We start from the raw sequence: 27,398 nt of genomic DNA, 5'->3' as shown, positions 1-27,398 counted from the left end.
TTGGCATAGGTTGACGACGTCACCGTTGTCACGTCGGACTTGTCCTCTGCACTGCCTGAAGTTGAAATCTTGGCAGAGAAGTTCGGTCAAATTTCTGGCTATAGGCTTAATAGGGACAAAACCCAGATCTTAGTCAATAAATATATGACTTCTATAGATGATAGAATAGTGGAGGAGGCGGTATATCTTGGAATACGCATCAGGGCTAAAATTGAGGAGATAGTTGAGGTAAATATAACCCCTATATTATATCAAATTAAGAAGGATATGGGCTGATGGGACAATTTGAAACTATCTATTATCGGAAGATGCAACCTGGTCAAAATGGTAGTTTTACCGAAATTACTATATATCTTTCGTACAATACCCCTAGAAATACACAATAGGTGGTTTCAGTTGATCGAGCGTGAGATAGCAAGATTTATCTGGTCATATAGAAAAACGCGTCGCGCAAATCGTTTTTTAGCCCTACCAATTGAAAGAGGTGGACTTGGATTACCAAATTTTAGATTATATTATCTGGCTGCGTCACTTAAATATTACTGGCCCCTGTTTCGACCCCTCGATAACAGGACTATGCTATCTAACACTCTGCCTACCATATATGAGATGTTAATGGGCTCGGGAGTACGGGGATGCTTCTTAAAAATGTACGAGCCCAGCTATTACAAAAGAACCCGATTCAAGACTCTGGTCACCGCATATCAAATCTGGACTAGGGTTAGAAATAAACTAGGCATGCGAAGGTTTAGCCGATACACCCCATTCTTTGACAATAGTCAGGTCCCCGAAATATTGCTGGATGGATATTTTGACCGGTGGTTACAGGCCGGAGTCCATAATATAGCAGACCTGCTGGATGGAGATCAGCTAGCCACATTTGATGTACTTAAAAAAAGATTTAATCTTACTAATAGAGATTTTTTTAAGTTTCTACAAGTAAGGGATTTCATTACTAAGAAAATTGGAGGTACCATGGGGCTTACTGCTATCCCGCTGCTAGATATTATCACCGCCCGTGACCCCCCTACAATCTCGAGGCTCTATGAGATACTTATGGATGGGGTACCTGACGATATCGAAAAGCAATCTAACAAATGGCAGGAAAGACTTGAGGTTACCGACTCCTGCCTGGAAATTGCTATTGTATTAGCTAATACCGTATTGGCTACAGCTAATCTACGTGCACAGTGCTTTAAAACATTTTGTGATCTCTATATCTCTCCTGCTAAAATCATTAAGTGGGGTGGGTCGGAGGGTATTCATTGCTTTAGATGTCAAACTCTGGGTGCAGATTTGGTGCATATTTTTTCCAAATGCCCGGAGCTCGATAAACTTAGATTGGAGATTGCCTCTTTTCTGCAATATGTTCTTAATAGGAGGATACTGCTATCTCCCCAACTTATGTTATTGGGGGTATCAGTACCAGAGGACAACTGTAAGGAGTTTTTGTTTATCTCAATGTCTATACTTAGACTATGTATTGCCTCTTCGTGGCTTGATCCACAACCTCCAACATTTGGGCAATGGAAAATGCGTTTGTTACATGTATTTCATTTGGAGAATGCCCTTTATGCCCAAAAGGGGAAAAGAGGGAGGATTAAGGGCTCAAAGATTTGGAAACCACTTAGTGATTGGGCTAATGATTTAAATAGTAATAGTTAAATCCCCTGCTTTTCTTTTTTCTTTTTTTTTCTTTTCCCTTTTTAAGAATTTCGGTTAAACCTGCTATAAATGTATTTGAAATGGTCTATATTGTTCACCCTTATTGTATGTGCGTACTTGCATCTTAAGTAAGGCTGTAACTGTGTTTTTCCTTCAATAAAGGTGTTAAAAAAAAAAATTTTTAAAAAAGGAACTGCCCCTCCAACCTAAACATGCTGTCAATGGTAGGCTGGCTTACTTTCCTTAGTGGTGCTGTTTTCATTAACCCACTAAGGCTCAACGACACAGATTGTCTCATTGAGGTACTCGCCGGTCGCCTTGGTGTCTCACCCACACTCTCAGTATGGCTCTTACTGCGGTGCCACTCTGATGTTACTGAGGAGGATGTGGGCGTTACCACTGCAGTGACTGCACTACTGGAGACAGGGCTAGAAATGCCTCCCTGTTCTTCACCTGCCACCACAATAATATCGCTCCCTGATTCCTGACCAACTTCAAAGGGTTTAGTTTTTCTACTTTCTTTTAACTTACGTAGGTGATCCTCCCACACGATATTGTGGTGTATTTTTGGATGACTTGCTTGTCCTCCGGTACCATAGTTTGTACCAAGCTTACCACGCCGAACACCTTGCCGACAAATTGCGCATATAGCAACGTTCTCCTCCTTGGCGCTAACAGAAAAGAAGTCCCAAACTGGGGAGGAGAACTTTCTGGCACTGCTGGATGTGCCACTTTCAACACCAGATGAACTTGAGGGGGTGCTTGAAAATATGTGACCCTGTCCACCTACACTGTGACTTTTAGTACCACTTCCTACTGAGATGGTTGAGCTGGATGTAGGTGCCTGCCGGGCCTTGGAAAATATGGCAGCTGGAGGTAGTGGTGGTGTAACCTGTGTTGGTGAGATCCGTGCTACATCCCGCTCAGTAGCAGCCTTTCTGGATAGGGTGAGAATGTCGGTCTCCAATCCCTTTGGGGCGGGAGTAATGTGCGTGATGACTGGCTCGTCTTCATCAACATCATCACCCCCCTCTTCTACATCTACCTCCATAACTCTAAGTTTTTCTGGGACCTTCCTTTTCAGAAGCAATGTCTTGTGGCGTACTTCACTCTCAGACCGAGCTGGTGGGACCCAAGTGTCATCACGATCATCAGAAGCGGGGCTTGAAGAAGAAGATGATGGACTAAGCCTCCTTTTCCTTGCTGGTGGTCTGGAAGACAATTGATCTTCTGAAACAGTGGTTTGACTTCGCTCCACTTTGTCTGCAGGAAGCTCGATTTCCTGAAATGCCCCTACGTCAGGAGCAACAACTACTATGGTGGGCTGTTGCGGCGGCTGCTGCTGTTCTGGTTGCGGCGGCTGCTGCTGTTCTGGTTGCGGCGGCTGCTGCTGTTCTGGTTGCGGCGGCTTGACACTGATCTGCTGAGTTTGCGCCTGCGTTGAACTTGATTGTGTACTACTTTGCGGTAATGACATTTCTTCAACATCGCTGCTCGTTAGTAGACTGGCTACCTCTGCGAAACTAAAGCCCTTGGGCCTAGGTTGGTGGGGTTGGACCGCTGTGCTGCTCCAAGCTTGGTTCCCGGACAACGCTTCGGTGCCAAAAAAAACATTGGCCGGCACACCACCAGTCGTGGTTAATGGCACTTCCTTTTTCTGTTCCTTCTTCTCACCGGCAACTTTCTTGGTACTGGACCTGGTACCTTTCTTTGGGGCCATCTTCTTCAGATGTCAGGCAGGAGGCAGATGCACAACAAGTTCTGGTCACACGTGGGCGTGATGCGCAGCAGGACTTCTGTCTGGCTGGCAGTACAACGGGTAGCCAGGTGATGCCGATGACACCTCCTACTCTGTCTTTTGTGCACCTAAAAGCAAAGAAGACAGGAGAAGAACATCAGTGAAATGATGCATTTGTTTTTGTGGTTCAGTTACTTAGTACTGTACTAGTGCAAACAAAAGATAGTCTAGCCATTTATGACTATTTTTTTTAACTAGAGCTATGTTATACTACTAGTACTGTGTACAGCCACACACTACACTCTCAGGAAGGATAGGAAAGTTAATAATAAACAACAAAATAAAAAACTAATGGAAGTGGGGTGGACCATTGCATTATTTGAGCATCTCAGCATCCATGGAGCTGCTGCTGGCAAAGGGGGTGGATGGATGGAAGCAGTGAGCCAATAGGAAAACCATGCAGGCCTATATGGCAAAAGCAGGCCACTAATAACTCCCAACACAAAAAAAGGCCACCAGCCACATGGACACTCACAAATCACTAACAAGCAGGGGGCCTGGGAAACACCAGGAGCTGACAAAAGGCCTATGAAAGTCAGGTAAAGGATGCATGCTGAAGCACACTGCTCTGCCTTTTTAATGCAACAAAATGCAAATACGAACATTCACAGGCCCCAAAAAGGTCTGCAGGGAGCATGCATCGCACACCAACACTCACCAGACACACACAACAAAAGCATGTCTTTAAGACAACCAACATCAGAAAGCCCACCCCAAAAAAACACATGTCCCCAACTCAATCCAATGCCATCCATGCCCTAAATGATGTCTAAATTCAACAGAGCACACAGAAAACAGTAGATTACTAAAGCTGTGGCTACCTGCTCTGGTCCTAGTGGATGAAAGCAGGCCTGTTGGCAGACAAGGCCAGGCAAGCTTGCAGGCCTAGGCCTCAAAATGGCCACCAGCCACATGGCCAGGCCCAACAACATCAGAAATGCCACCCCAAAAAACACACTTCCCCAACTCAATCCAATGCCATCCATGCCCTAAATGATGTCTAAATTCAACAGAGCATACAGAAAACAGTGGATTACTAAAGCTGTGGCTACCTGCTCTGGTCCTAGTGGATGAAAGCAGGCCTGTTGGCAGACAAGGCCAGGCAAGCTTGCAGGCCTAGGCCTCAAAATGGCCACCAGCCACATGGCCAGGCCCAACAACATCAGCAAGGCCACCCCAAAAAACACACTTCCCCAACTCAATCCAATGCCATCCATGCCCTAAATGATGTATAAATTCAACAGAGCACACAGAAAACTGTAGATTACTAAAGCTGTGGCTTACCTGCTCTGGTCCTAGTGGATGAAAGCAGGCCTGTTGGCAGACAAGGCCAGGCAAGCTTGCAGGCCTAGGCCTCAAAATGGCCACCAGCCACATGGCCAGGCCCAACAACATTGTCGTACTTTGATATTCGGAACCGCGTAGGGGACAGGGCCCTACCTCTGTCTATCTTGGTATTAGCGAACCGCAAATGGTAAATGCGGCACGTACGAGTGTTTTATGTGCCGTTCTAGCTATGAATGCACTGTGTACACGTTATTCTGCTCAACTACGCGGGTTCCATTTTGGAAGCAGTGGCCATCTTGTCATTGCCCTCACATAGGCTATGATGGAGTTAATACGGGCCTCACAGTACATGGGCTTTCCCTCTGACTTCTCTGTGACCTGGGCAGCTGGCTCTGCTGCCCCGGGTCAAACCGGTCTCACGAGCTCCCCTTCCTCCGTCCACCTGTGATTCGTATCAGGGCTTGACCCGTCATAAAACCCTTTCATTCTACACAATCCCCCGGCTAATCTCTTCCACACCTGCTTGTTCTTGCTTTATGACTTGTTTCCCAAAACAGGAGATGCTCATGTTTATTGGGGGGTCTATTTACTTCAAACATGGGATCTGAACCTTCCTGTGTAAATCATTATGGGCTGGCCGAACTGGAATGTGGGATGGTCATCATGACTCTGCTTTTTCGTTTGTAATGTATGCCTTTATATGACCATATCGTAAACCAAGGAATGTGTGCCTGGAGCATGATATTTTGTACTTAAGGAGAAGTCCGTTCCTATGATTTTCAGCAGTCTCCTGAGAACATACACGCTGTTGTACTTCTAGGATACCTGTCATTGGTCTGCAGCCAATAAACGATTCTTTGACTTCACCCAGAAGACTCTGTGTTTCTGTAGGTCCGGAACAGGGTGAAACCCAGAAGTCATAGGGTGTGTGCCCCTGCACCGCTGGGACTAAAATACCCAGTACTTCAATTTGGCGCCCAACTCGGGCCGATTTCAGCGGTACCAGTCCAAGCCAGAGGTTCGTGAGGAGCTTCGTGTGGAAATTCCGGAGGAAGGCCGCCACTTCATCGACCCCTGCATGTCGACGTGGTCCGAAAGTCTTTTCTGCGAGGTTCTCCGCGTCCCGACGGCTACGAAGGACTGCTGCCCTGATTAATCGACCTGTTTTGGACCCTTGACGAGTTTGAGAGAGCGAAACAATCGAGAGAGTCTTCTGGTGACGTCATCGATCAGCAATATTCAGTTAAGTATAAGTGGAGCGTCTCCCATTTGTTTTGGTATCCCTCGGGATCGTTTGGTTTGATTTGGTAATTGGTGATTTGGTGTTTGCAAACCCCAAAGCCAGAGGACTCGTGTATTCACGAGAATATCGTAATCGATAATCCTCTGACGTTTGGATTTAGACTAGTGAGCGAAGATGCCTGGTTCTGGACTATTTGGTAGATTATTCTGTTTGGGTTGTGGAAAAGATTTCCAGCTAGAGGAATCATGTCCGGTTCCTCCGGTTGGAACTCCAACTTATGAGCTCTATGTGAAACATGGCGTAGGCCCCATTGCATATAACGAAGTGTGGATCCACTACACCAGGAAAGACGGTGTTTTAAAATGGCCCCAAAATGGTAGTTTTGATACCGATATTTTAGATAATCTGGAAATTAAATTGTTTAAGAAGAAAGCCCGGCCGGCGATGTTTGACTCTTTCCGCTTATGGCGAAAGGAAGCCAAACAGAAGGAAATTAAGCTAGCGAAAAAGAATAAGAGAGAGAGAGGTATGTCAGTAATGCAAGCAGCTGTACAATTTAAAGACAATGAAGAGGAGCAAATGAATGAGCAATTGCACAGGCAGCGTAAGTTAGGGATTGACAAATGTTACCCAGCTTTGCCACATTCTAAGCAGGATGAGTTAGAAGAAAAGGAGAAAGATCCCCTGATGTCACATTTGTTGAGTTCGCCACCCCCGTATGCTCAAACTGCCACGGCGCCTCCCCAGCTTGTAAATATGCCACCTCCAGTGCATATACTGCAAGCCTTGCCGCAACCGCCAGTTGCTTTGCAACCAGTTCCTATTCCTGTAGCGCAGTCCTCTCAAGCGCCTCCGGTAGTGCTTCCAACTGCCCCCGCACTTCCTGCGACTTTGCTTAATCCAGTAATTGCCTCCCCTAACACTCTTCCTTCTACCACTCCAGTACCTGTCTCTACATCCTCTTTTCTTCCCTCTGTTTTTCCCCCTGTTCTCGCCTCAGCTTCTCCTTCAGCGCGACAGCGTTTAGCTAATGTGGTTACTACATTAATGTCGCCTCTCTTTGGGTCATCTGGTGCAACTCCTGGTGTACAGCGTAAGCAGTTGCGCAGCCAATTGCCTAACCCCGATGAGAAAAAGGTAATAGATCACATGGCGCGTAGATGGATCGTTTTTCCTTCACTGTATGATGTGGAATCGGTTGTTAACACTTTCCATCAATGGGATGCCCCGAAACAGAGATATGTATTTGAGAAAATGTGCGAAATTCTCTGTGAAGAATTGGAGGATAGTGGTAGAAATCCGAACCCGCAGGAATTGTGTAGAGTGAGGTTCGATTTTGGAACTGGTATAATTGTGGACCGCGAAGTAGATAAAGCAGTTGCGGTTGTATTGTCCTTAAGGAATGACGATTGCCAACAGTCATTGTTTGAACAAGAGGTCCTTGTGGGGAAAAAGGCAAAAGCGCGACAATACCCTATGAGAGAAGTTCCCCCGGTATGGAAGGAAGCAGTTGCAGCTGTCGGCAATAACCCCGCTGTGCCAGCGCATTTCCAACGTGTTTGGGTGCATGTTCCATGGAAGCGCTCTGAGGTGTTAGCACTTAAGCAGACATTGCCTGATCCCCGTAAAAACCCAGCAGGTTATTATAAAGAGTTGTCACAGACGGCAGGGTCATGCATTATGAATCTGGCCGACATAGACATGTTGTTTGGTAATGTTGTTCCACAGCCTCTATGGGGATCAATTCGTAATGTAGATCACAATGCAGAACTAGGGGATACATGGGCTAACATTGTCGCTGCTGATGCTAGACAAACGGGTGGTGCGAAACCAGAACCTTTAGTAGCTGAATTGCCTGGTAGAATCATCACGTATATGAAGACGCTAATGCCTGCGATGCGCGTAAATTGGGACAAATTATCTGCATGTAAGCAGAAGAAAGATGAGACAGTGTCAGACTTCTTTACTAGGTTTGAGGAAACGTTTATTGACCACAGTGGACAAGATATGAGTACTGAGGGTGGCCAACGGTTGTTTGTGGATAAGTTTGTGCAGAATTTACTTCCTGACCTGTGTAAAAAGTTGAAAGATTCAGAGAGTTCTTGGGCCGTTTCCTCTTCAGCGCAAATACTGGCTACTGCACAGTATTATGAAAACAGAGATAAAGACGAGAAAGATAGGACAGAAAAGAAAACGAAGGAATTAAAGACAAAGGTCCTTTTACAGCAGGCCTATCCACCACGTGGAGGTCAGAATAATTATAGGCAACCCCAAGGTGTTTATCACCAACCCCAACAATTTCAGAACAATCAGCAAATGAATGGGTATTATCACCCACGTGTCCCTGTAGGTCCCAACCAATGTTCATACTGCAAAGAGGAAGGTCATTTTAAATATAGTTGCCCTAAATTAATGCAACGGAACGGTAATACGTATGGCGCCAGAGGTAGAGGTGGTCAGCAAGCTCCTAGAGGCAGAGGGCGTGGAAGTGTTCCCCAAAACGCGCGTCCTCTTCCGCCCCAAAGCGCCATTAATAGTTTTGATCAGCAAGCTAACGCGACTGGTAATACGGCACAGTATTACAATAATGATTATTATGTGGAGGATGTCGATGCAGAAAATAATGGTTATTAGGACAGCCATAGACAGAGAGAGGGAGTTGTTTCAGTGCCAGTGGATCAGAGTGGACCGTATGTTGAGGTGACTACAGCAAATGTAACGGAGCCTTTTCTGCTAGACACTGGTGCTGCAAAGAGTTCAATCATGCATTCAAAACTCCCTGGCGCACCTTTGTCTGGCGATATAAATGTTTCAGTAGGTTTTTCTGGCGCCCCAGTTAGGAACCCGATTTCCAGTCCCATGTCACTTTCTGTTGGACCTTGCGAGCTGAAAGCGCCCCTGATCCTGACAACTGGTTGTGGTGAGAATTTGCTGGGATTAGATTTGTTGAAAAGATTGCACGCTACACTGTATTGTTCTCCTTCAGGAGTACAACTTACATTAGGCAAGAAAGTGGTTTCCCCAATGTATTTGTCTAAAAACACGATGCCACCTGAATTGTCATCCCTTCCGGATGCCCTTTGGGCTACTGGTCCCAATGATGTGGGCCTCTTGGAGATACCACCATATGTGGTGACTCTAAAGGCTAATGTCAGACTGCCACGTATTCCCCAGTACAAGATCTCTAATGAAGGGCAGAAAGCATTGTTAGACATTGTCAGCGACTTGATTAATAAGGGTGTGATTGAGGAGACAAGAGGCAACGTTTGCAATAGTCCGATTTTACCTGTCTTAAAACGAACGGACCCTTCACAGCCACCTGTTTACAGATTTGTGATTGATCTTAGAGAGGTTAATAAGATTGTTGTGCCTCAGTTTCCGGTTGTCCCCGATATAACTGCCTTGTTAACGATGATTCCAGCCTCTGCTGCATGGTTTTCAGTGATTGATTTAAAGAATGCTTTCTTTAGTATCCCAATTGCAGAAGAGAGCAGAGACATTTTTGGTTTTAGTCTGGGAGGCCGAAGCTTCCGCTTCAAACGCGCTCCCCAAGGCTACTGCGAGAGTCCATCCATATACAGTCAAGCTTTGAAAGCGCAGCTTGATGCACTTGTTTTACCTAGTGGCGCTATCCTGATCCAGTACGTGGACGATTTACTGATCGCCGCGGATACTGAGAAGATCTGTAAAGAAGCCACATTGTCACTGTTGCGCCATTTATCCGCATTCCATCACAAAGTGTCTCTCTCTAAGCTGCAATATTGTCGACAAGAAGTGACCTACTTAGGTCATCTCTTATCGAAGGAGGGAAGGAGACTGACCCCAGAAAGAATTCAAGCCATTGCACAGTTGAGTGTGCCGAAAACACAGAGAGAAGTACGTGCTTTCTTGGGCATCACTTCATACTGTAGGCATTGGATCCCTAGTTTTTCTTTATTGGCAAAACCTTTGTTAGCCTTAACATGCAAAGACACACCGAATCCTATCCCATGGTCTGAAGAGTGCCAGAAAAGTTTTGTGGAATTACGCAATGCGTTGTGTTCAGCTCCTGTGTTGGGCACTCCTGACTATAGCAAGCCTTTTACATTGTATGTTCACGAGAAAGATGGATGTGCGTTGTCAGTGTTAACACAGCCTTTTGGCGACAGACCGCGCCCATGCGCATATTTTTTATCCACCTTGGACCCTGTAGCGAGGGCATTGCCAAGCTGTCTGAGAGCGACAGCTGCTGCAGCGATGTCTATCCGACAATCTGCTGGTCTGGTAATGGACAACACATTGATTGTCATGGTTCCACACGCTGTAGACACATTATTAAATAGGACCAAGACACAACACTTGACTAGTGCGCGGCTATCAGGTTATGAACTTACACTGTTAGCTAATCACATACACATAAAGAGATGCAATACGCTGAATCCAGCCACATTGTTGCCAATTCCAGCAGACTCAGATGAGATTGAGCAACATGACTGTCTGTTCAGAACAGAAGAAGAGACGAAAGGGAGAGTAGATCTCAAAGATACTCCCCTGACTGAGTGTGATGGCACTTTATGGGTAGATGGGTCATGTTTCAAGCTCCCTAATGGTGACACGACTGCTGCATATGCTATCACGACTTTGCACACGGTCGTGGAAACTGCACGAGTGCCACATAATTCGGCCCAAGCAGCAGAATTAATCGCCCTCACGAGAGCATGTGTGTTGTCTGAAGGAATAAGAGTGAACATATACACAGATAGCCAGTACGCCTTTGGCGTGGCTCATAATTTTGGGCGACTGTGGAAAGAGCGTGGGTTCCTGACGTCGCATGGAGCTAAAATTCAGAATGGCAAGTTGGTGAATGATCTCCTTGAGTCACTGACCCTACCTTTGCAAGTTGCGATCATGAAATGCAGTGCGCACAGGAAAGTCACAGATGATGTTGGACGTGGGAATGCGTTTGCTGATGAGACCGCGAGAGAAACCGCACAGAATGTGAAGACTAGAATGTATGTTGCAGGCCCCGCAAGATGGGTTAATGATGTGGGAATATGTGAGAACACAATAGAGAGTGTGAAGTCGCTTCAGGCTGAAGCTACGGAAGACGAGTTAAGCGAGTGGAGAGAGAGTATGGGTAAGTTGGATGAGAATGGTTGTTGGATTGACCTGACAGAACATAGGCGATGGTTGTTGCCTGATGCATATGTGCTTCCAGTGGTTACTATGGCGCATGGAATGGCACATATCAGTACGAAAGGTATCTGTAAGTTGTTGGCTCCAGTATGGCAGAATGCTGGGATTCCCAAGTGTGCAGAGAATGTGGTCAAGAATTGTATAGTATGCTTGAAGTACAACCCTGGTAGGGGAACCCCAACTCCGGCTGGTCACTTTGCACCCCCATCATGTCCATTTGAAGTTTTGCAGCTGGACTTTATTCACATGGAAAGATGCAACAACCTGAAATATGTACTGGTGGTTGTTTGTGCTTTTTCCAAATGGGTAGAGGCTTATCCTCTGAAAGATAACACTGCCCTATCCACAGCCAAAGCCCTTGTGAAGGAGTTTTTCCCTAGGTTTGGGATGCCAAGAATGGTGTGGTGTGATAATGGAAGTGAGTTCGTGGGTAAAGTGATGAAGAATGTATGTGAAGGTTTAGGCATAAGGCAGAAATTCCATGCTGCAAATCACCCCCAATCAGCTGGATTAGTAGAACGCTACAATGGAGCCTTAAAGCTCAAGTTAGCCAAAATTCAGGCGAGCACTGGTCTTAAATGGCCTGACGCTCTGCCTTTAGCACTCTTGTCCACCAGAATGACGATACACTCACGAGTGGGACTTAGTCCTTATGAAGTAGTCTTTGGCCGCCCGGCCAACGTATGGGGTGTACCAAGGCCTACGAAGTTCAGCGAAATAGAGCATCCAGTACTGCTCGATTACCTGTATGATTTGACTGTTAAACTGCGTGTTTTGCACCAACAGGTACATGATACTCTTCCCCAAGCCTCTGGACCTCCTGGACACCCCATCAACCCTGGCTCGTGGGTCCTGGTCCGGAATTTCCAGCGCAAGGGCAACGACGAGCCTCGCTGGATCGGCCCTCATCTTGTTCTTCTTTCGACAAGATCAGCAGTGCGAGTGAAAGGGAAGAAACACTGGATTCATGGTACTCACTGCAAGGTAGTTCCCTTGCCTCTGCCATATGACCAGTGGGTCAAGGAGGGTATCGCCGACTCAGAGACAGACATTGTACCTCGCTTTGTACCATTCAGTGACGCACGCTTAAGAGACACAGCTTAAGTCCAAGAAAGTGACAATATTCTGCAGGAAGCTGTGCCGCCATCAAATCGACTGGACACCACTGAGCCTGAACTTTTGTTTCAAGACCAAACAGCACCTGGCCGTCTCCGCTATAATTTGAGACCTAGGCCCATAGACAAATAAAGATTTCCTCATTATTTCCCTTTTGACATTTTTTGCTCTCCCATCTGAAGGACTTTCTTGATTTTTGTTTTTCGAACCACCATCCGGGTTCTGCCGCAGGGTCGCGGTGCCAAGACTTTGGGGTACAGGCCGAAGACGCTAGGTCAACGGTTCTGGTTGGTCTAGGGCGTTTCCCTGGACTGACAGGCGTACTCCTTAGCAGAAGAAACTCATCCACCGCGAGCGGCCCGAGTAGAGGATGGAGTTTTGTAAGATGGAGAGACCGATTGAGGAAATGAACTTTCAAACAAGGATGTGTAGAATTATAAAAAGTAAATGTTTTGTCTTTTTGTGCTTTTTTACACTGTGTAGTATCATGATGTTTATTGTAGGATGTGTGCTTTTCTCTGCTCAAAAACCCATTGCACCCACTCAACAGCCTATATCTCTTTCTACTGCCTCCTCTCACTCTTTTCACCCTTTACCTGAGCACGAACAGACCAGACGATCAGAGTTCGTAAATAACTCGTTTATCCAACTCTTGCACCAGCACCAACTGGTAATGAATACGACCAATTGCTGGGTCTGTGGGTTAATGCCACATACCATTAACAAGGGTATTCCCTACCTGGTGCTACCGTACAGTTACAATGGATCGTCATGGGCATTCCAAACCATGTTTCTCTACGCTCTAGATACATACTCCCCTCGCCCACCGCGTTCTATCAGACCCATCACCAATAATAAGGCTTTGATGAAAGGAGTTGCCGATATGAGTAGAGATATTGATGCATACTCATCCATTCCTAAAGAAGAGCTGAGACCTTATGTAGGATGGAACGCGACGGGGTATAGTATTAGTCTGGGTGAAAGACAGCGAAAAATCTCATCTCCAATCTGGGTCGTACCCCACATGGGTCGGTTCTGCTTACAGGGTAATGGTCAGAATCCAAGGGCTCAACTGGGAAGGAGTGACTGTACTGAAACGTACACTTTCCCGTCACAGTTTTCCCCTGCGTTTTTGGCTGCTAAGGGCACATATTTCATCTGTAATGATCGAGCATATACATGGTTGCCCCCTGATTTCTCGGGCACATGTTATATTGCGAACTTGCTACCGCCGACATTTACTGCCGCCTCTGACTATCACAAGACCAGAGTTGTGAGAGGTGTGATTAGTAAGGAGGACACTGCCGGTCAGGAAGCAGGAGACTTCTTCTTGGGTTTCCTGCCGTTTTGGGGACCTATGGTCAATAGTAGGAACCTGAGACAGCTGACTCGTGTGGTTGAATCCACCGTCAATGTAACGGCTGGTGCCCTTAGTAATTTGACAGCTGAGCTCCAAGCGGATCGCCTTATGACTTTGCAGAACCGCATGGTTCTAGACGTTATTCTTGCAGACCGCGGTGGGGTATGCAAGGTCATCCAATCCAGTTGCTGCATTTTCATACCAGATAATGCTCCAACAGTGTATCAAGCCATCTCCAAACTCCATAAAATATCTGAAGCCATACACGTGGATAAGGGAGATTGGTCACTGATGGGATGGTTCTGGGAAATGATATCTGCCTGGGGTTGGAAAGTTCTGATGGTCATTGGAATGATCTTAGCCATTCTTTTCCTGTTCTGTCTATGCATACAGTGTGCTCCTACGATATGTGGCCTCTGTGCTACCTTATGTGTAAGGAAACCTGTATCGAGGGACGAGCTAAGTAATAGGATGATGCTACAGCAACATCTCCATGACTTCGTGGACATTGACCTAGACTCGGATTAAGATGAGTATAGTGATTGCCTATGTAAGGGCAAAAGGAGGGTCTGTCGTACTTTGATATTCGGAACCGCGTAGGGGACAGGGCCCTACCTCTGTCTATCTTGGTATTAGCGAACCGCAAATGGTAAATGCGGCACGTACGAGTGTTTTATGTGCCGTTCTAGCTATGAATGCACTGTGTACACGTTATTCTGCTCAACTACGCGGGTTCCATTTTGGAAGCAGTGGCCATCTTGTCATTGCCCTCACATAGGCTATGATGGAGTTAATACGGGCCTCACAGTACATGGGCTTTCCCTCTGACTTCTCTGTGACCTGGGCAGCTGGCTCTGCTGCCCCGGGTCAAACCGGTCTCACGAGCTCCCCTTCCTCCGTCCACCTGTGATTCGTATCAGGGCTTGACCCGTCATAAAACCCTTTCATTCTACACAATCCCCCGGCTAATCTCTTCCACACCTGCTTGTTCTTGCTTTATGACTTGTTTCCCAAAACAGGAGATGCTCATGTTTATTGGGGGGTCTATTTACTTCAAACATGGGATCTGAACCTTCCTGTGTAAATCATTATGGGCTGGCCGAACTGGAATGTGGGATGGTCATCATGACTCTGCTTTTTCGTTTGTAATGTATGCCTTTATATGACCATATCGTAAACCAAGGAATGTGTGCCTGGAGCATGATATTTTGTACTTAAGGAGAAGTCCGTTCCTATGATTTTCAGCAGTCTCCTGAGAACATACACGCTGTTGTACTTCTAGGATACCTGTCATTGGTCTGCAGCCAATAAACGATTCTTTGACTTCACCCAGAAGACTCTGTGTTTCTGTAGGTCCGGAACAGGGTGAAACCCAGAAGTCATAGGGTGTGTGCCCCTGCACCGCTGGGACTAAAATACCCAGTACTTCAACATCAGCAAGGCCACCCCAAAAAACACACTTCCCCAACTCAATCCAATGCCATCCATGCCCTAAATGATGTCTAAATTCAACAGAGCACACAGAAAACAGTAGATTACTAAAGCTGTGGCTACCTGCTCTGGTCCTAGTGGATGAAAGCAGGCCTGTTGGCAGACAAGGCCAGGCAAGCTTGCAGGCCTAGGCCTCAAAATGGCCACCAGCCACATGGCCAGGCCCAACAACATCAGCAAGGCCACCCCAAAAAACACACTTCCCCAACTCAATCCAATGCCATCCATGCCCTAAATGATGTCTAAATTCATCAGAGCACACAGAAAACAGTAGATTACTAAAGCTGTGGCTACCTGCTCTGGTCCTAGTGGATGAAAGCAGGCCTGTTGGCAGACAAGGCCAGGCAAGCTTGCAGGCCTAGGCCTCAAAATGGCCACCAGCCACATGGCCAGGCCCAACAACATCAGCAAGGCCACCCAAAAAACACACTTCCCCAACTCAATCCAATGCCATCCATGCCCTAAATGATGTCTAAATTCAACAGAGCACACAGAAAACAGTAGATTACTAAAGCTGTGGCTACCTGCTCTGGTCCTAGTGGATGAAAGCAGGCCTGTTGGCAGACAAGGCCAGGCAAGCTTGCAGGCCTAGGCCTCAAAATGGCCACCAGCCACATGGCCAGGCCCAACAACATCAGCAAGGCCACCCCAAAAAACACACTTCCCCAACTCAATCCAATGCCATCCATGCCCTAAATGATGTCTAAATTCAACAGAGCACACAGAAAACAGTAGATTACTAAAGCTGTGGCTACCTGCTCTGGTCCTAGTGGATGAAAGCAGGCCTGTTGGCAGACAAGGCCAGGCAAGCTTGCAGGCCTAGGCCTCAAAATGGCCACCAGCCACATGGCCAGGCCCAACAACATCAGCAAGGCCACCCCAAAAAACACACTTCCCCAACTCAATCCAATGCCATCCATGCCCTAAATGATGTCTAAATTCAACAGAGCACACAGAAAACAGTAGATTACTAAAGCTGTGGCTACCTGCTCTGGTCCTAGTGGATGAAAGCAGGCCTGTTGGCAGACAAGGCCAGGCAAGTTTGCAGGCCTAGGCCTCAAAATGGCCACCAGCCACATGGCCAGGCCCAACAACATCAGCAAGGCCACCCCAAAAAACACACTTCCCCAACTCAATCCAATGCCATCCATGCCCTAAATGATGTCTAAATTCAACAGAGCACACAGAAAACAGTAGATTACTAAAGCTGTGGCTACCTGCTCTGGTCCTAGTGGATGAAAGCAGGCCTGTTGGCAGACAAGGCCAGGCAAGCTTGCAGGCCTAGGCCTCAAAATGGCCACCAGCCACATGGCCAGGCCCAACAACATCAGCAAGGCCACCCCAAAAAACACACTTCCCCAACTCAATCCAATGCCATCCATGCCCTAAATGATGTCTAAATTCAACAGAGCACACAGAAAACTGTAGATTACTAAAGCTGTGGCTACCTGCTCTGGTCCTAGTGGATGAACGCAGGCCTGTTGGCAGACAAGGCCAGGCAAGCTTGCAGGCCTAGGCCTCAAAATGGCCACCAGCCACATGGCCAGGCCCAACAACATCAGCAAGGCCACCTCAAAAAACACACTTCCCCAACTCAATCCAATGCCATCCATGCCCTAAATGATGTCTAAATTCAACAGAGCACACAGAAAACAATAGATTACTAAAGCTGTGGCTACCTGCTCTGGTCCTAGTGGATGAAAGCAGGCCTGTTGGCAGACAAGGCCAGGCAAGCTTGCAGGCCTAGGCCTCAAAATGGCCACCAGCCACATGGCCAGGCCCAACAACATCAGCAAGGCCACCCCAAAAAACACACTTCCCCAACTCAATCCAATGCCATCCATGCCCTAAATGATGTCTAAATTCAACAGAGCACACAGAAAACAGTAGATTACTAAAGCTGTGGCTACCTGCTCTGGTCCTAGTGGATGAAAGCAGGCCTGTTGGCAGACAAGGCCAGGCAAGCTTGCAGGCCTAGGCCTCAAAATGGCCACCAGCCACATGGCCAGGCCCAACAACATCAGCAAGGCCACCCCAAAAAACACACTTCCCCAACTCAATCCAATGCCATCCATGCCCTAAATGATGTCTAAATTCAACAGAGCACACAGAAAACAGTAGATTACTAAAGCTGTGGCTACCTGCTCTGGTCCTAGTGGATGAAAGCAGGCCTGTTGGCAGACAAGGCCAGGCAAGCTTGCAGGCCTAGGCCTCAAAATGGCCACCAGCCACATGGCCAGGCCCAACAACATCAGCAAGGCCACCCCAAAAAACACACTTCCCCAACTCAATCCAATGCCATCCATGCCCTAAATGATGTCTAAATTCAACAGAGCACACAGAAAACAGTAGATTACTAAAGCTGTGGCTACCTGCTCTGGTCCTAGTGGATGAAAGCAGGCCTGTTGGCAGACAAGGCCAGGCAAGCTTGCAGGCCTAGGCCTCAAAATGGCCACCAGCCACATGGCCAGGCCCAACAACATCAGCAAGGCCACCTCAAAAAACACACTTCCCCAACTCAATCCAATGCCATCCATGCCCTAAATGATGTCTAAATTCAACAGAGCACACAGAAAACAATAGATTACTAAAGCTGTGGCTACCTGCTCTGGTCCTAGTGGATGAAAGCAGGCCTGTTGGCAGACAAGGCCAGGCAAGCTTGCAGGCCTAGGCCTCAAAATGGCCACCAGCCACATGGCCAGGCCCAACAACATCAGCAAGGCCACCCCAAAAGACACACTTCCCCAACTCAATCCAATGCCATCCATGCCCTAAATGATGTCTAAATTCAACAGAGCACACAGAAAACAGTAGATAAATAAAGCTGTGGCTACCTGCTCTGGTCCTAGTGGATGAAAGCAGGCCTGTTGGCAGACAAGGCCAGGCAAGCTTGCAGGCCTAGGCCTCAAAATGGCCACCAGCCACATGGCCAGGCCCAACAACATCAGCAAGGCCACCCCAAAAAACACACTTCCCCAACCTAATCCAATGCCATCCATGCCCTAAATGAAGTCTAAATTCAACAGAGCACACAGAAAACAGTAGATTACTAAAGCTGTGGCTACCTGCTCTGGTCCTAGTGGATGAAAGCAGGCCTGTTGGCAGACAAGGCCAGGCAAGCTTGCAGGCCTAGGCCTCAAAATGGCCACCAGCCACATGGCCAGGCCCAACAACATCAGCAAGGCCACCCCAAAAAACACACTTCCCCAACTCAATCCAATGCCATCCATGCCCTAAATGATGTATACATTCAACAGATCACACAGAAAACAGTAGATTACTAAAGCTGTGGCTACCTGCTCTGGTCCTAGTGGATGAAAGCAGGCCTGTTGGCAGACAAGGCCAGGCAAGCTTGCAGGCCTAGGCCTCAAAATGGCCACCAGCCACATGGCCAGGCCCAACAACATCAGCAAGGCCACCCCAAAAAACACACTTCCCCAACTCAATCCAATGCCATCCATGCCCTAAATGATGTCTAAATTCAACAGAGCACACAGAAAACAGTAGATTAATAAAGCTGTGGCTACCTGCTCTGGTCCTAGTGGATGAAAGCAGGCCTGTTGGCAGACAAGGCCAGGCAAGCTTGCAGGCCTAGGCCTCAAAATGGCCACCAGCCACATGGCCAGGCCCAACAACATCAGCAAGGCCACCCCAAAAAACACACTTCCCCAACTCAATCCAATGCCATCCATGCCCTAAATGCAAACAGTAGATTACTAAAGCTGTGGCTATCTGCTCTGGTCCTAGTGGATGAAAGCAGGCCTGTTGGCAGACAAGGCCAGGCAAGCTAGCAGGCCTAGGCCTCAAAATGGCCACCAGCCACATGGCCAGGCCCAACAACATCACAAAGGCCACCCCAAAAAACACACTTCCCCAACTCAATCCAATGCCATCCATGCCCTAAATGTGCTTGAAAATGAAATATATATTTAAAAAACAAAAGGAACAGTTGCTTCATCATGCACACACACACCCTTGAGGCCATGCCCATGGCTAGCTCGGGCCTACTACTACAACCCACAAAATAAAAAAAATAAAAAAAGGAATGATGATAATTAATTAATTATCAAAAATAAATTGTAGTTACACAACAACTGCAATGCCCACAATCAAACAATCAAACACAACAACCACTTACTTGTAAAATATCCTATTCCAAAAATCCTGAAATCCAATTGCAATGATGCAGCAGACAAAAAGAGTGATCTTTCCAGCTCCAAATCCAAAGGCAGAATGAGCAGGAGATGGACAAAGCACTGGGAGGAGCCTGCTGGACAGGAACAGGAAGTTGGAGATTCTGTGTCACTTCCTCCCTCTCTCCACCTTGTAAAAAAATGACTCCTTGCACAAAAAAGGAAAGCCAAATGTCATTGTAAGGAGTTCTTTTCATCCAAAATCAGTATTTGCAGATGGTTTCATGCTGCTAGAGCCGATATTCCTCTCCAAATTGTAAATTTTACGTTGTTGAGTTCTCGAGCTTCACATTACTTCCGCCGGCGTGTCGAAAACGATATGATCGCGTTCTCTTCTTTGTCCCTGTCGCGTTGGATATGACGTGTTTGCGGTCTCTTTCTCCTGTTCGCGTTCGATTTCACGTGCCCGCGTCCTCATCCTCTGGCTCGCGATGTAGAATGACATGTTCGAGATCTCAATCTTCTCATACTCGCGCGGTGCATGATCGCGAGAAGAAAGACGTGATCGCACGACAAATGACGTGATCGCGTGAAAAATGACGTTAATGCGGCTGCGAACTCTCGCGAGACAGCGCAAAATGGCTACCAAAATCCAACATCTCGTGGAGAACGCGACCGGGTCAAGAAAACTTGTCGGAGAACGCAGGGATTCAGGTAAGGCGATCGCGCGCGCGCGAGAATGTATTATTTTACAGCGCGAGCAAGAAAGAAATTATCGCTAAGCTGCGGAATGCGGAAATTTTGACATTTTCGCGCTTTCCGCGGAACGCGAAAATGCCAAAATATCGCAATTTCCGTGAACGGAACGGAATTTTGGCCCAGGCCTATTTTTAAGTAAATTTAAAAAAGACGTGCATACTTTTTGTAGTGAAAAACTATCTGTAACAGTAGTCTCTTATAAGTTATAATTTAACAATGTTTGAAATGTAATTAGCAGTAATTAACATATAAGTATGGAAAAAGTGTGACGAAGCAGCTATAATACCTGACTTCGAACAACAGCGTTCACAGTTCGATTCCTGGCTCCAGCGGTACATTAGCCCACCACTATGTCACTGCGGGCAACACCTTGCTTAATCATTCCGATGACCCCGAGTGCCGGCACACATTTCCAGGCATAGCTGTACGCTTTACAAATGCTCGCATTTTTTTAATTTAAAACCATAGCAATGAGAAATATTAGCACGTTTTTTCCCCTCAATTTTGAAAGATAATTTTTTTAAATGTTTTCTATTTAGAATTACAGCAATTAATAGATGCATTTAGTCATGAGAATGGAAATAACACGGTTCGCTGGGTATCGGTTGTTAAGCTCTCCAATGTAGCTACATATTAAGGACCTTATACATGTTAGGATCGAAATCGAAACCTTTACCGCTTCACATTTTGTAACTTTTCCCAACATGGGCACATATTAAACATTTAAAATGTGAGCAATTGTCAACTGTATAATGTGACATCTAAATGAGCGGAGCCGCATCTTCCTTCCATAGACTACTCAATAACCAAAAACTATATAAACCTCACCCGTTGTTCGATTAGTATAGTTTTTGTGAGTTATTTACGCGTGTCCATTCTGTGATGCAGGTTCCCTTTTCTAGCGTTGGATTCTTCTTCTGCGACAACAAAACATATTACAGAGTTGTAAGTTGTTAGATTATGGCATAGTAGTTATTTAAAATACGTAGCTATTTGTGAATATTTAAAGATATGTATTTAGAAAAAAGTGTTATTGGTTCTTTTTGCCATTTTTATGTAACATCAGCAGGTGGTATTGAGAAACAACCAGAATAGAGGAAACACTATTCCTTTTCTGGTTCCTTTGAGGTTATATACTGTGACTATGTACATTGTAATAATCAGAGTATAGCGAACTTCAGAGGTGTTGGTGACCCGTCGACGCGAACACTAAAGATTCATATCTAACGTCAGCAACTTCTGATTCTTACTCTGTTTCCCCCTGGGTTCATATAGTGTGAGTATGTATATTGTAATATTCACATTCATACTGACCTAAGTGGAGTTCATGACCCATTGACGCGAAGACGAAACATTTTGAAGTCCCACAGAAAAGAAGCTTTGAACATATTCCCCACTGGAAAATATTTCATTATTCATCTTGTTTTCTGTTCATCACTTTATTTTCCTTTTCCTTTGGTCTGGCGGCATCAGTGACACTGTGTATTGTAGTACACTGTCTTATTCTCGTTCTCCCTATAGAATATATATGAATAGTAGTGTATATATTACTACTATCCAATGTGTTCTTAAAGGAGTACGTGATGTGTTACCGAAGCAGTGAACGACCTCTTAGCACTAGGACAAAACATTTCCGAGTTCCACAGAATATATAGTGTAAATTATTTATTTTTTTTGTGATCCTTATTGTTCTTCTCCTGTGGAATACTATAAACTCACTCTGTACATTTTAATACTGTGAGTTTATAGATTTTCAAAGGGGTTGGAAATCTATCTCTGCGATAAATTTACAATACATACTACAGTTATTTCCATTGATAACTTAGTACCTCACACTTTGTAACACGGCTAATAATTCATGAAATAGTAGTCGCTAAAAAAAAATTGAATACATAGTGCCTCATGTAATGTTTTGATGAAGCATACATTTCTATGTAATATCACGTCATTTGTGTTTAACTGTTTTTTACTGATTATTGTTGTTTTGACCTGAGATGATGTGGTGCAGGAGTGTTTGTTGTAGCACTTCTTTTCTACTTTATCTAAAAGTAACTAAAGCCATTTTATATTAACAAGAATATGGGGCAACACTTTTACAAACTATAGGCGACAAAAAAAGGGAGGGTGTGGCCACTATTAAGGGATATTTTATGAACTGCGTTTTTATTTGTCACCCCTTTGATATAAACAGCTTCAGTTTCCGAAAAAAAGTATATTTGTAAATGCTTAATAAAAACTGTTTCAACCACAGCTCCCCGTCAGAAAAGTAAACACCACATTATAAGTAAATAGTGCTCCTGGGAAGTATACCACCTACAAACTCAATAAAAAGAAAACCGCAACACACTCTGTTATTTTGCCGCCGTGATTTGTACACCCCACGTCAATTAAATAATTGGCCCATAAAATATATTGAGTTAATAGTTTTCCTACCCTCCCCGCTACTACTTTGTTTCCCCATACTCCATTGAAGTGTGTCACAAGATGGTTCACAACAGTGAACCGTTCCCAGCCAATTATGAGCAAACTTGTACTCAGAACACTGTAGCCAATAAAATGTCCATGGTTTTCCGCAGAGGGGGAGGGAATGGCTGTCAACACTTCTACTTTTAATGCTTTACAGCCAATGAACATTAAGCTTGGGAAGGTCCTGCTTGGAACACGTCACCCAATCAGATGTCGTTGATGCTCCACAGAGGAGGAGGAAATGCCTGGCAACAGTTGTACTTTCAATGGTTTACAGCCAAAGAACATTAAGCTTGGGAAGGTCCTGCTTGGAACACGTCAGCCAATCAGATGTCCCTGCTACTCCGTGGACGGGAAGGAAATGGCTGGCAACACTTCTACTTTAAATGGTTCGCAGCCAATGAACATTGAGCTTGTTGTTGGAACACCTCAGCCAATTAAACGTTAATTTTGTTCCAGGTACAGGAACAGAACACGCCCTCCCACATAATGTTAAATTTCATCTAAGAAAGTGACTCTGTTCATGATAAAAGTGAACACCGCATTAAAACTAAACATTACTGCGCATTATATTAAAGGAAAGCTGCATTACAGTGCATTGTTATTTTCCCGATATAATTTACACAGCCTACTGAACATTGCCGCAATACCGCACATTCACGCTACCTGTGATATTTCTCAAAAACTACTGAACGGATCTACACCATTTCAACTAAAGCACGCTTTCTGAACCACAACCTTTTTCCCTGCCAAATTTGGCGTAATTCCATTCAGCTGTTTGACCTGTAGCCTTCTCTAAAGTTTCCTATGGAAAATGCATTGACACTCCCCTTTTTTCTCAGCCCCCCCTTGACCAATTACCACCAAACTTTTAAGATAGGAGCTGATTGAAATAGAGAAACTTTTCAGAAAATTTTGTAAAGATTCGTAAAACGACGCCAAAGTTACAAGCACATGGAGGGCTCCAGGAGACGGACCGCGCAACCCCCCTGCCAACATGAGTGAAGTCCTGGGGCTGTGGGGACCCCAGCGGACCCCCGCAGCCCCAGCGAGCCCCTGCTAATATTTTTTAAGAAATGCCCCCAGGACCTAGCCCACCTGGGGGCCTCATTTTTTTTAAATGCTTTTTTGGGACCTGCGGTCCTTCTGGGACTCCCTGAGCAGGCCTAGGGTGTCAGGGTGTTTCTACCCTGCCCCCTTGTCTTGTTTTCTACCTTTGCTTCTCTGTTTTTTAGCTACTCAGTTCTACCGAGTCACAAGATGGCTGCCAACATTTCCTGGTTTGGAGTGTTGGCAGCCAATCACAGTGAAGCTTATGCATGGGACTTAGGCTCCGCCCAAATATCAAAACTTTTATTTTTCTAATTTCTCAGCAACTACTGAACAGATTTACACCATTTTAAAAAAGTTCACTTTCTGACCCACGCACTACCGTTGTGCCAAATTTGGGGTAATTCCGTTCAGTACTTTCAGCTCTAGACTTGCACAAAGTTTCCTATGGGAAATTGATTTTTTTACTTTTATTTTTAGAATTTCTCAAAAACTACTGAACGGATTTACACCATTTAAAAAAAAAAGGTCACTTTCTGAACCAAGATCTACCTTTCTGTGAAATGTGGGGTAATTCCGTTCAGCAGTTTGGACTGTAGCTCGTCGCAAAATTTCCTAAGGAAATTAACATGGGGAAAACACGTTTTTGGACACCCTTTTTTCTCAGCTCCAGCTTGACGAATCACTCCCAACCTTTCAAGATAGGAGCTAACCTAAAAAGTACAACCTTTTAGAAAACTTCATAAACATTCGTCAAACAATGCCAAAGTTATTAGCAAATCAAAAAATGCTTCCTATGGAAACTAGGTTGCACTATAACTACCTGCTGGCAACCACCAGAAGGTAATATATATATATATATATATATATATACATATATATATATATATATATATATATATATATATATATATATATATATATATATATATATATATATATATATATATATATATTACCTACTGGCGGTCGCCAGTAGGTAGTTATAGTTAGGACCACGTTTCCATAGGAAAACCTCAACATTCTATTTTGAATAACTTTGGCGCCGGTCGACGAATCCTCGCGAATTTCTCAAAATAGGTGGGGCGCTACGCTCCGCTCCTACCCTGAAAGTCTCGGGGGGATCCGTCAAGCGGGGGCTGAGATAAAAGGGGGGTCCCAAAACGCGTTTTTCCCATGCATTTTTCCATAGGACCTTTAGAACGAGCTACAGCCCGAACGGCTGAACAGAATTACTCAAAATTTGGCAGAGAGGTAGTCCCTAGGTCAAGGAAGTGCCTTTTGTAGGTTTGGTGTAAATCTGTTCAGTAGATTCTGAGAAAATAGCCTTTAAATCAATATATATATCTGAGCCCGCTTACGGTACGCTTACCGTACGCTTACGGTAAGCGTACGGTGGCGTGCGCGAGCGCGATTCTGATTGGCTCTTAGATCTTAGTAAACATTCGAATCGGCCGAAACCAGGAAGCGGCGGCCGCCATTTTGTGTATTTCACTCTGAAAAAAAAGAGTGAAAACAAGGAAAGGGGGCAATGAGGAGAGTTACAGACCCCCTAACATTTGTAAGGGGGTCAAAGAAGGACAGAAAAGTACCAAAAATACATTTATTGATTTTAAAAAAAATCACGGGGTACGCGTACGGTAAGCTTACGGTAAGCGTACGGTAGAAAAAAAAAAAAAAAAAAATGAAAATCAGATTTAAGTGTTTAGATATTAGGGGGCTCTAAAAAGAGCCGTTGTGTTTATGAAATGATTTTTTAGTGGTACCTACAAGTAAGTACCGATGCAGAGTCTAAGGTTCAAGAGGAAGACTCTGTTCCCTTCATCATTGAAGTGCACACCATCTCCTCTATAAATGTCTTGCATGTCATAACGCAAGTTGTTGTGGTAAATGGCACCCATACCATAGTCACGGAGAAAAGCAGAAACAGATTTGTTGACGTGCTTTCTTGCTTTGTCATCGCACCGCGTGCCCACCGTGCGTGCACGGCACTAACTGCGTAAAGTGGGCGCGCGGTGCGCGAAGCGCACCGCGTGCTCACTGTGCGCGCACGGTGCGCGAAGCGCACCGTGCGCGCACGGAACGAACTGCGTTAAGTGGGCGCGCACGCCACGAATGGCGTAAAGTAACTTAGCATTTAAAAAACCGTACAAATTCACTGAAAAAAACATAGGTTTCACACACGTTATAGTTAGGAATTAGCATTTAAAAAACCTTGCAAATTCACTGAAAAAACCATAGGTTTCACACATGTTATAGTTAGCGGAAATTTTACTGATAAAAAACCAATGAAATTCCCCCGTTATAGTTAGTGCAGGCAACTATAACTCACGCGACCGCAATCTTCTGCTGATGACATATGTGTCTTTATGAAAAAAAAATATTTGTAATATATGTATAGCTAAAAATGTATGGAAGAAGACATGGGCAAATAAGTGTCTAAATACAGTATTAGCATCAGCAGAGGATTGCGGTCGCGTGAGTTATAGTTGCCTGCACTAACTATAACGGGGGAATTTCATTGGTTTTTTATCAGTAAAATTTCCGCTAACTATAACATGTGTGAAACCTATGGTTTTTTCAGTGAATTTGCAAGGTTTTTTAAATGCTAATTCCTAACTATAACGTGTGTGAAACCTATGGTTTTTTCAGTGAATATATATATATATATATGTGATCAAGGGCTCTTGAGCTCGAGCTGGGCCCTCAGTATTGAAGGGGAATTATTTACCCAACTTAAAACGCGCCATAGGGCGTGTTTGCACACGTCACCTCAGGCCCCATCCCCTCCCTTCCCCACTGTGTAAACACGCCCTGTGGCCATTTTTAGTTGGGAGATTAAGTTCATTTGAATCCTGAGGGTCCCTAGGGTCCAACTAGCCCACTAGGTACCTCCAGTAAGCGCCACAGAGCTGCGTTGCAGAGAGGTGTAAAAAGTGGCACAGCCTTGACCACCTCTCTGTAACGCTGCTCAGTGGCGCTTACTGGAAGCACCTGGTGGGCTAGTCTGCTGGGATATCATGAATCATGTTTGAGAGAAAAATATTTTCTCATGCTTTTCCCACAGAGGTTTGGAAGGTGATCTATAAGCTAACCTGAGAGCATATTTTCTGTAAATTCACATTATCTTTCTCAGTCATCTGAGAATGAAGTCTGACATTCTCAGAACAACATGTACATCCAACAAGGGCAGAGACTGTCAGTTGATTCCTTTGTGTTCTACTGCAGCTTCCCAGAGTGTTCTAAAGAACAACTAGAGCGCTAACAGTCCTACTTATGACAAACGTATGGCAAAACTGAAGCCATCTTGATTGGAATAAAGTGGTAACTCTTAAAACATTTAATTTAAAAAGGAACAAAATGAGGGGGGTTCCTTTTGCCATAGAACGTATGATTAGTGCTGCAGAAAGAAAAATTAGGGCACATTTTGAGTAACTTCTCAAATCTTCTTCTATTTCATAAAAAAATTCTGACATGCAGACTGAAACATGCACTTTGAATACCAGCAGCAGACTTCCCTGGTGAGCAGTAGCTTTACTACAGTGATCTAATGAGCAACTAGAGTGCTAACATTCTGAATTTATGGCAAATGTGTGACACATCTGAATGCCTTCTTGATGAAATCAAAGTAAAAAACTGAAAGTATTCCTACTGAGGGGACTGTAGTAAATGAGGAAATTAGGAAACTTCATAACAAATTAGTCTCCCAAGATGGCCACCAGAGACAAAAGAGCCCAAATGTAGCCCAAATATCACCCAGATGTAGCCCAGGTATAGCCCAATGACAGAATGTCCCAGAGTGTTCTAAAGAACAACTAGAGCACAAACTGTCTTACTTATTACAAACGTATGGCA

This window comes from Triturus cristatus, chromosome 2_2 (genome assembly GCF_964204655.1).
Source record: "Triturus cristatus chromosome 2_2, aTriCri1.1, whole genome shotgun sequence".
Classification (NCBI taxonomy): domain Eukaryota; kingdom Metazoa; phylum Chordata; class Amphibia; order Caudata; family Salamandridae; genus Triturus; species Triturus cristatus.
This window is presented reverse-complemented; position numbering follows the sequence as displayed.